The sequence below is a fragment of the Aulonocara sp. 'chitande type north' Nkhata Bay genome, linkage group LG7 (genome assembly GCF_057382095.1).
Source record: "Aulonocara sp. 'chitande type north' Nkhata Bay isolate Kocher_YH1m ecotype deep benthic linkage group LG7, A_spYH_male_GT1.1, whole genome shotgun sequence".
NCBI classification, from domain to species: domain Eukaryota; kingdom Metazoa; phylum Chordata; class Actinopteri; order Cichliformes; family Cichlidae; genus Aulonocara; species Aulonocara sp. 'chitande type north' Nkhata Bay.
The window spans coordinates 57637203-57648555 of NC_141350.1; positions in this window are offsets into that span (position 1 = coordinate 57637203).

Sequence of the window (11353 nt, forward strand, 5' to 3'; positions counted from 1 at the left end):
AAAGTTACAGCTATTTATATGAAGTTGTACAAAAACGCTTTATTTCGCCAAGACAGTGCGTTTCTCACTGTTACATGCATTTGAATGGGGAACTCGACTGAAACAAAGTATAGGTTTTCATTATGTGAATAACTTGGAAATCTTAGCTCAAACAGCTGCAAAACCTTTTTTCCCAGCACGGGGACCTTGAGTTCTATAAGATAAAGCCATAAACATGTGTATCCGAGTCTTCTATCAAAAGTTACAGCGATTTATATGAAGTTGTACAAAAACGCTTTCTTTCGCCAAGACAGTGCGTTTCTCACTGTTACATGCATTTGAATGGGGAACTCGACCGAAACAAAGTATAGGTTTTCATTATGTGTATAACTTGGAAATCTTAGCTCAAACAGCTGCAAAACCTGTTTTCCCAGCACGGGGACCTTGAGTTCTATAAGATAAAGCCATAAACATGTTTGTCTGAGTCTTCTATCAAAAGTTACAGCGATTTATATGAAGTTGTACAAAAACGCTTTCTTTCGCCAAGACAGTGCGTTTCTCACTGTTACATGCATTTGAATGGGGAACTCGACCGAAACAAAGTATAGGTTTTCATTATGTGTATAACTTGGAAATCTTAGCTCAAACAGCTGCAAAACCTGTTTTCCCAGCACGGGGACCTTGAGTTCTATAAGATAAAGCCATAAACATGTTTGTCTGAGTCTTCTATCAAAAGTTACAGCTATTTATATGAAGTTGTACAAAAACGCTTTATTTCGCCAAGACAGTGCGTTTCTCACTGTTACATGCATTTGAATGGGGAACTCGACTGAAACAAAGTATAGGTTTTCATTATGTGAATAACTTGGAAATCTTAGCTCAAACAGCTGCAAAACCTTTTTTCCCAGCACGGGGACCTTGAGTTCTATAAGATAAAGCCATAAACATGTGTATCCGAGTCTTCTATCAAAAGTTACAGCGATTTATATGAAGTTGTACAAAAACGCTTTCTTTCGCCAAGACAGTGCGTTTCTCACTGTTACATGCATTTGAATGGGGAACTCGACCGAAACAAAGTATAGGTTTTCATTATGTGTATAACTTGGAAATCTTAGCTCAAACAGCTGCAAAACCTGTTTTCCCAGCACGGGGACCTTGAGTTCTATAAGATAAAGCCATAAACATGTTTGTCTGAGTCTTCTATCAAAAGTTACAGCTATTTATATGAAGTTGTACAAAAACGCTTTCTTTCGCCAAGACAGTGCGTTTCTCACTGTTACATGCATTTGAATGGGGATCTCGACCGAAACAAAGTATAGGTTTTCATTATGTGTATAACTTGGAAATCTTAGCTCAAACAGCTGCAAAACCTGTTTTCCCAGCACGGGGACCTTGAGTTCTATAAGATAAAGCCATAAACATGTTTGTCTGAGTCTTCTATCAAAAGTTACAGCTATTTATATGAAGTTGTACAAAAACGCTTTCTTTCGCCAAGACAGTGCGTTTCTCACTGTTACATGCATTTGAATGGGGAACTCGACCGAAACAAAGTATAGGTTTTCATTATGTGTATAACTTGGAAATCTTAGCTCAAACAGCTGCAAAACCTTTTTTCCCAGCACGGGGATATTGAGTTCTATAAGATAAAGCCATAAACATGTGTATCCGAGTCTTCTATCAAAAGTTACAGCGATTTATATGAAGTTGTACAAAAACGCTTTATTTCGCCAAGACAGTGCGTTTCTCACTGTTACATGCATTTGAATGGGGAACTCGACCGAAACAAAGTATAGGTTTTCATTATGTGTATAACTTGGAAATCTTAGCTCAAACAGCTGCAAAACCTGTTTTCCCAGCACCGGGACCTTGAGTTCTATAAGATAAAGCCATAAACATGTTTGTCTGAGTCTTCTATCAAAAGTTACAGCTATTTATATGAAGTTGTACAAAAACGCTTTCTTTCGCCAAGACAGTGCGTTTCTCACTGTTACATGCATTTGAATGGGGAACTCGACCGAAACAAAGTATAGGTTTTCATTATGTGTATAACTTGGAAATCTTAGCTCAAACAGCTGCAAAACCTGTTTTCCCAGCACGGGGACCTTGAGTTCTATAAGATAAAGCCATAAACATGTTTGTCTGAGTCTTCTATCAAAAGCTACAGCTATTTATATGAAGTTGTACAAAAACGCTTTCTTTCGCCAAGACAGTGCGTTTCTCACTGTTACAGGCATTTGAATGGGGAACTCGACCGAAACAAAGTATAGGTTTTCATTATGTGTATAACTTGGAAATCTTAGCTCAAACAGCTGCAAAACCTTTTTTCCCAGCACGGGGACCTTGAGTTCTATAAGATAAAGCCATAAACATGTTTGTCTGAGTCTTCTATCAAAAGTTACAGCTATTTATATGAAGTTGTACAAAAACGCTTTCTTTCGCCAAGACAGTGCGTTTCTCACTGTTACATGCATTTGAATGGGGAACTCGACCGAAACAAAGTATAGGTTTTCATTATGTGTATAACTTGGAAATCTTAGCTCAAACAGCTGCAAAACCTGTTTTCCCAGCACGGGGACCTTGAGTTCTATAAGATAAAGCCATAAACATGTTTGTCTGAGTCTTCTATCAAAAGTTACAGCTATTTATATGAAGTTGTACAAAAACGCTTTCTTTCGCCAAGACAGTGCGTTTCTCACTGTTACATGCATTTGAATGGGGAACTCGACCGAAACAAAGTATAGGTTTTCATTATGTGTATAACTTGGAAATCTTAGCTCAAACAGCTGCAAAACCTGTTTTCCCAGCACGGGGACCTTGAGTTCTATAAGATAAAGCCATAAACATGTTTGTCTGAGTCTTCTATCAAAAGCTACAGCTATTTATATGAAGTTGTACAAAAACGCTTTCTTTCGCCAAGACAGTGCGTTTCTCACTGTTACAGGCATTTGAATGGGGAACTCGACCGAAACAAAGTATAGGTTTTCATTATGTGTATAACTTGGAAATCTTAGCTCAAACAGCTGCAAAACCTTTTTTCCCAGCACGGGGACCTTGAGTTCTATAAGATAAAGCCATAAACATGTTTGTCTGAGTCTTCTATCAAAAGTTACAGCTATTTATATGAAGTTGTACAAAAACGCTTTCTTTCGCCAAGACAGTGCGTTTCTCACTGTTACATGCATTTGAATGGGGAACTCGACCGAAACAAAGTATAGGTTTTCATTATGTGTATAACTTGGAAATCTTAGCTCAAACAGCTGCAAAACCTGTTTTCCCAGCACGGGGACCTTGAGTTCTATAAGATAAAGCCATAAACATGTTTGTCTGAGTCTTCTATCAAAAGTTACAGCTATTTATATGAAGTTGTACAAAAACGCTTTCTTTCGCCAAGACAGTGCGTTTCTCACTGTTACATGCATTTGAATGGGGATCTCGACCGAAACAAAGTATAGGTTTTCATTATGTGTATAACTTGGAAATCTTAGCTCAAACAGCTGCAAAACCTGTTTTCCCAGCACGGGGACCTTGAGTTCTATAAGATAAAGCCATAAACATGTTTGTCTGAGTCTTCTATCAAAAGTTACAGCTATTTATATGAAGTTGTACAAAAACGCTTTCTTTCGCCAAGACAGTGCGTTTCTCACTGTTACATGCATTTGAATGGGGAACTCGACCGAAACAAAGTATAGGTTTTCATTATGTGTATAACTTGGAAATCTTAGCTCAAACAGCTGCAAAACCTTTTTTCCCAGCACGGGGATATTGAGTTCTATAAGATAAAGCCATAAACATGTGTATCCGAGTCTTCTATCAAAAGTTACAGCGATTTATATGAAGTTGTACAAAAACGCTTTATTTCGCCAAGACAGTGCGTTTCTCACTGTTACATGCATTTGAATGGGGAACTCGACCGAAACAAAGTATAGGTTTTCATTATGTGTATAACTTGGAAATCTTAGCTCAAACAGCTGCAAAACCTGTTTTCCCAGCACCGGGACCTTGAGTTCTATAAGATAAAGCCATAAACATGTTTGTCTGAGTCTTCTATCAAAAGTTACAGCTATTTATATGAAGTTGTACAAAAACGCTTTCTTTCGCCAAGACAGTGCGTTTCTCACTGTTACATGCATTTGAATGGGGAACTCGACCGAAACAAAGTATAGGTTTTCATTATGTGTATAACTTGGAAATCTTAGCTCAAACAGCTGCAAAACCTGTTTTCCCAGCACGGGGACCTTGAGTTCTATAAGATAAAGCCATAAACATGTTTGTCTGAGTCTTCTATCAAAAGCTACAGCTATTTATATGAAGTTGTACAAAAACGCTTTCTTTCGCCAAGACAGTGCGTTTCTCACTGTTACAGGCATTTGAATGGGGAACTCGACCGAAACAAAGTATAGGTTTTCATTATGTGTATAACTTGGAAATCTTAGCTCAAACAGCTGCAAAACCTTTTTTCCCAGCACGGGGACCTTGAGTTCTATAAGATAAAGCCATAAACATGTTTGTCTGAGTCTTCTATCAAAAGTTACAGCTATTTATATGAAGTTGTACAAAAACGCTTTCTTTCGCCAAGACAGTGCGTTTCTCACTGTTACATGCATTTGAATGGGGAACTCGACCGAAACAAAGTATAGGTTTTCATTATGTGTATAACTTGGAAATCTTAGCTCAAACAGCTGCAAAACCTGTTTTCCCAGCACGGGGACCTTGAGTTCTATAAGATAAAGCCATAAACATGTTTGTCTGAGTCTTCTATCAAAAGTTACAGCTATTTATATGAAGTTGTACAAAAACGCTTTCTTTCGCCAAGACAGTGCGTTTCTCACTGTTACATGCATTTGAATGGGGAACTCGACCGAAACAAAGTATAGGTTTTCATTATGTGTATAACTTGGAAATCTTAGCTCAAACAGCTGCAAAACCTGTTTTCCCAGCACGGGGACCTTGAGTTCTATAAGATAAAGCCATAAACATGTTTGTCTGAGTCTTCTATCAAAAGCTACAGCTATTTATATGAAGTTGTACAAAAACGCTTTCTTTCGCCAAGACAGTGCGTTTCTCACTGTTACATGCATTTGAATGGGGAACTCGAACGAAACAAAGTATAGGTTTTCATTATGTGTATAACTCTGAAATCTAAGCTCCAACAGCTGCAAATCCTGTTTTCCCAGCACGGGGACCTTGAGTTCTATAAGATAAAGCCATAAACATGTGTATCCGAGTCTTCTATCAAAAGTTACAGCTATTTATATGAAGTTGTTCAAAAACGCTTTCTTTTGCCAAGACAGTGCGTTTCTCACTGTTGCATGCATTTGAATGGGGAACTCGCCCGAAACAAAGTATAGGTTTTCATTATGTGAATAATTTTAAAATCTTAGCTCAAACGGCTGCAAAACCTGTTCTTTTTTCCCAGCACGGGGACCTTGAGTTCTATAAGATAAAGCCATAAACATGTGTATCCCAGTCTTCTATCAAAAGTTACAGCTATTTATATGAAGTTGTACAAAAACGCTTTCTTTTGCCAAGACAGTGCGTTTCTCACTGTTGCATGCATTTGAATGGGGAACTCGCCCGAAACAAAGTATAGGTTTTCATTATGTGAATAATTTTAAAATCTTAGCTCAAACGCTGCAAAACCTGTTCTTTTTTCCCAGCACGGGGACCTTGAGTTCTATAAGATAAATCCATAAACATGTGTATCCGAGTCTTCTATCAAAAGTTACAGCTATTTATATGAAGTTGTACAAAAACGCTTTATTTCGCCAAGACAGTGCGTTTCTCACTGTTACATGCATTTGAATGGGGAACTCGCCCGAAACAAAGTATAGGTTTTCATTATGTGTATAACTTGAAAATCTTAGCTCAAACAGCTGCAAAACCTTTTTTCCCAGCACGGGGACCTTGAGTTCTATAAGATAAAGCCATAAACATGTTTGTCTGAGTCTTCTATCAAAAGTTACAGCTATTTATATGAAGTTGTACAAAAACGCTTTCTTTCGCCAAGACAGTGCGTTTCTCACTGTTACATGCATTTGAATGGGGAACTCGACCGAAACAAAGTATAGGTTTTCATTATGTGTATAACTTGAAAATCTTAGCTCAAACAGCTGCAAAACCTTTTTTCCCAGCACGGGGACCTTGAGTTCTATAAGATAAAGCCATAAACATGTTTGTCTGAGTCTTCTATCAAAAGTTACAGCTATTTATATGAAGTTGTACAAAAATGCTTTCTTTCGCCAAGACAGTGCGTTTCTCACTGTTACATGCATTTGAATGGGGAACTCGCCCGAAACAAAGTATAGGTTTTCATTATGTGTATAACTTGAAAATCTTAGCTCCAACAGCTGCAAAACCTTTTTTCCCAGCACGGGGACCTTGAGTTCTATAAGATAAAGCCATAAACATGTTTGTCTGAGTCTTCTATCAAAAGTTACAGCTATTTATATGAAGTTGTACAAAAACGCTTTCTTTCGCCAAGACAGTGCGTTTCTCACTGTTACATGCATTTGAATGGGGAACTCGACCGAAACAAAGTATAGGTTTTCATTATGTGTATAACTTGGAAATCTTAGCTCAAACAGCTGCAAAACCTGTTTTCCCAGCACGGGGACCTTAAGTTCTATAAGATAAAGCCATAAACATGTGTATCCGAGTCTTCTATCAAAAGTTACAGCTATTTATATGAAGTTGTACAAAAACGCTTTCTTCCGCCAAGACAGTGCGTTTCTCACTGTTACATGCATTTGAATGGGGAACTCGACCGAAACAAAGTATAGGTTTTCATTATGTGAATAATTTTAAAATCTTAGCTCAAACGGCTGCAAAACCTGTTCTTTTTTCCCAGCACGGGGACCTTGAGTTCTATAAGATAAAGCCATGAACATGTGTATCTGAGTCTTCTATCAAAAGTTACAGCTATTTATATGAAGTTGTTCAAAAACGCTTTCTTTCGCCAAGACAGTGCGTTTCTCACTGTTGCATGCATTTGAATGGGGAACTCGCCCGAAACAAAGTATAGGTTTTCATTATGTGAATAATTTTAAAATCTTAGCTCAAACGGCTGCAAAACCTGTTCTTTTTTCCCAGCACGGGGACCTTGAGTTCTATAAGATAAAGCCATAAACATGTGTATCCGAGTCTTCTATCAAAAGTTACAGCTATTTATATGAAGTTGTACAAAAACGCTTTCTTTCGCCAAGACAGTGTGTTTCTCACTGTTGCATGCATTTGAATGGGGAAACTCGCCCGAAACAAAGTATAGGTTTTCATTATGTGAATAATTTTAAAATCTTAGCTCAAACGGCTGCAAAACCTGTTCTTTTTTCCCAGCACGGGGACCTTGAGTTCTATAAGATAAAGCCATAAACATGTTTGTCTGAGTCTTCTATCAAAAGTTACAGCGATTTATATGACGTTGAACAAAAAAGCTTTATTTCGCCAAGACAGTGCGTTTCTCACTGTTACATGCATTTGAATGGGGAACTCGCCCGAAACAAAGTATAGGTTTTCATTATCTGTATAACTTGGAAATCTTAGCTCAAACAGCTGCAAAACCTGTTTTACCAGCACGGGGACCTTAAGTTCTATAAGATAAAGCCATAAACATGTGTATCCGAGTCTTCTATCAAAAGTTACAGCTATTTATATGAAGTTGTACAAAAACGCTTTCTTTCGCCAAGACAGTGCGTTTCTCACTGTTACATGCATTTGAATGGGGAACTCGAACGAAACAAAGTATAGGTTTTCATTATGTGTATAACTCTGAAATCTAATCTCCAACAGCTGCAAATCCTGTTTTCCCAGCACGGGGACCTTGAGTTCTATAAGATAAAGCCATAAACATGTGTATCCGAGTCTTCTATCAAAAGTTACAGCTATTTATATGAAGTTGTACAAAAACGCTTTCTTTCGCCAAGACAGTGCGTTTCTCACTGTTGTATGCATTTGAATGGGGAACTCGCCCGAAACAAAGTATAGGTTTTCATTATGTGAATAATTTTAAAATCTTAGCTCAAACGGCTGCAAAACCTGTTCTTTTTTCCCAGCACGGGGACCTTGAGTTCTATAAGATAAAGCCATAAACATGTGTATCCCAGTCTTCTATCAAAAGTTACAGCTATTTATATGAAGTTGTACAAAAACGCTTTCTTTTGCCAAGACAGTGCGTTTCTCACTGTTGCATGCATTTGAATGGGGAACTCGCCCGAAACAAAGTATAGGTTTTCATTATGTGAATAATTTTAAAATCTTAGCTCAAACGCTGCAAAACCTGTTCTTTTTTCCCAGCACGGGGACCTTGAGTTCTATAAGATAAATCCATAAACATGTGTATCCGAGTCTTCTATCAAAAGTTACAGCTATTTATATGAAGTTGTACAAAAACGCTTTCTTTCGCCAAGACAGTGCGTTTCTCACTGTTACATGCATTTGAATGGGGAACTCGACCGAAACAAAGTATAGATTTTCATTATGTGTATAACTTGGAAATCTTAGCTCACACAGCTGCAAAATCTGTTTTCCCAGCACGGGGATATTGAATTCTATAAGATAAAACCATAAATACATCAATCTGAGCCTTCTATCAAAAGTTACAGCTGTCTTCATGAAGCTGTACAAAAACACTTTATTTCGCCGAGACAGTGCGTTTCTGACTATTACATGCATTTGAATGCAGTTCTCGCACGAAACAAAGTATAGGTTTTCATTATGTGAATAACTCGAAAATCTTAGCTCAAACCTGTTTGCTCAACACGGGGATACTGAATATTATAAGATAAAGCCATAACTACGTAAATCTGAATCTTCTATCAAAAGTTACAGCTAACTTCATGAAGTTGTACAAAAAGGCTTTATTTTGCAAAGATAGTGCGTTTCTGACTATTACATGCGAGACGTGTCTCTTTACTGTGTTTAAGACACTTTACAGGTCCCTCCCCTAATGAAGAGTAGTGAGCAGCTGATTGGACCATGGAACAGGTGACCACGTTCAAAAAGCCGCTCTGACAGCTCCAGAGGGGAGAGAGGGAGAGAGTGTGTGCAACGAGCGAGTAGCCTGACAGCCCTCGCGGTCCTGACCATGGTTTTCCCAGCCTGTGCTTATCTTGTGTATTTGTGTGAGGGTGAATTGTAAAAGCCGCTCCTAGTGCATTAGCTGAGAGCTTAGGCACTCGTGGGCTGAAGCGGAAGGGGTGAGCTGCCTTTTCTTTTGGAATCGTTTTCTCCTGTTTTCTTGGTCAGGGAGCGAGGGATAGCTCTGTCATTTGTTTGTTCTTTTTCTTTCCTAGGGTTTAGTTAGTCTTTGCTGGTGGGTCTTAGTTGGTTTTGTTTATTATTTTGGCTTGGGCTCACCCTGGAGCTATGCTTCTTGTCCTTAAATAAAACCACCTTTTTTTTACTCACAACTGGTTTGGATGTTTGGCTTGGGAACCAGGGCGGGGATTTGTATCTCTCTCCTCCAACCTTATGTGCGTCCCTACACGCCTAGATTAGGGGCGTAACATAAATGGAGTTCTCACACGAAACAAAGTATAGCTTTTTATTTTGTGAATAACTTAAAAATCTTAGCTCACATAGCTTTAAAACTGTTTGCTCAACGGGGATATTGAATTCTATAAGATAAAGCCATAAATACGTATATCTGAGTTTCCTATCAAAAGTTACAGCTGTCTTCATGAAGTTGTAAACCCTTTATTTCGCCGAGACAGTGCGTTTCTGACTTTTACATGCATTTGAATGGAGTTCTCGCACGAAACAAAGTATAGGCTTTCATTTTTTCAATAACTGGAAGCTCTTGGCTCAAACAGCTGCAAAACCTGTTTCCCCAGCACGGAGATGCTGAATTGTATAAGGCAAAGCCATATTGATGTGTGTCTGAGCCTTCTATCAAAAGTTACAGGTAACTTCAAGCTGTACAAAAACACTTTATTTCGCCGAGACCGTGCGTTTCTGACTATTACATGCATTTGAATGGAGTTCTCGCACGAAACAAAGTATAGGTTTTCATCTTGTGAATAACTTGAAAATCTTAGCTCAAATAGCTTTAAAACTGTTTGCTCAACACGGGGATATTGAATTCGATCAGATAAAGCCATAAATACGCATATCTGAGTCTCCTATCAAAAGTTAGAGCTGTCTTCATGAAGTTGTAAACGCTTTATTTCGCCAAGACAGTGCGTTTCTGACTATTACATGCATTTGAATGGAGTTGTCGCACGAAACAAAGTATAGGTATTCATTTTGTGAATAACTTGAAAATCTTAGATCAAACAGCTGCAAAACCTGTTTTCTCAACACGGGGATATCGAACTTTAAAAGATAAAGCCATAAATATGTTTATATGCGTCTTCTATCAAAAGTTACAGCTGTCTTGAATGAAAGCATTATAGCAGCTTACCTCGATCATGTGGTAGAACAGACACATGGGCCACCTACGTGTCCTTCTACGGCAGGAGTAGTTGCCACAAACCTGCAAAACAAAAAGAAATGATCAGGTGACATGAACAGATTTATACAGCCATAAGCAAGAGATTCTTCCTGCCTGTGGGCGTCAAACTGGACCCCCCCCCCCCCCCCCCCCTCCTTACTGTAACTATCAAAACTATCATAGTCTAAAACTATCATCTCATATCAAAACTATTATAATCACATTATCTGACTTTATTAGTTATAACAATGGTTTCTCATTGTTATAACTAATAAAGTCAGATAATGTGATTATAATAGTAAACAATTTGGCAAATAAATTACTTATAATTGTGCTTACCTGGTCCAAATGATCCACAGTCCCTTTGCATTTGTTATAATCCAGGATGATGTGGGGCTTTCTCTTCCCAGAGTCCTGGACTTGTAGCTCACGGTGCCTGGTGCTCAATAAGACAACCTTTTTTCTTTGCTTGGGGATGTAGGAAACCACAGCCTTGCCCCCCCCCCCCCCCCCCCCCCCCCCCCATAGCGACCTGGACGGGAGAGACGATCATCGAATCTTACTGCCCGATTAATTTGCTCAAATCATTTTTTTTTGACATGGTAGCATGAAACAGAAGAGCCCTGTCTCCCCATTTCACAGGCTTGTTGTCGTTTCATGTTGAGACCTGTACAGGCCAGCCAGCATCACAAGCCCCATGTAAGCCTGCAACTCCTCATCTATGTCCTTCCAGTCTTTTACTGACCTGTTGCCCCTGCAGGTTGGTGAAATGCAGGATTAGCTGCATAATGTCCTCTGCAAAAAAAAGATGGAAAGTGCTCACAGGGCTGCTGATCCTATACGAATTGCATAATGGGTTGGTCCTGGGGTTAAAATGGGGGGAGGAAAAAATGGCAGGACCTCTTCGTGTGTGGGTTGCCACATGATTTCTCCATTTTTAGATCTCCA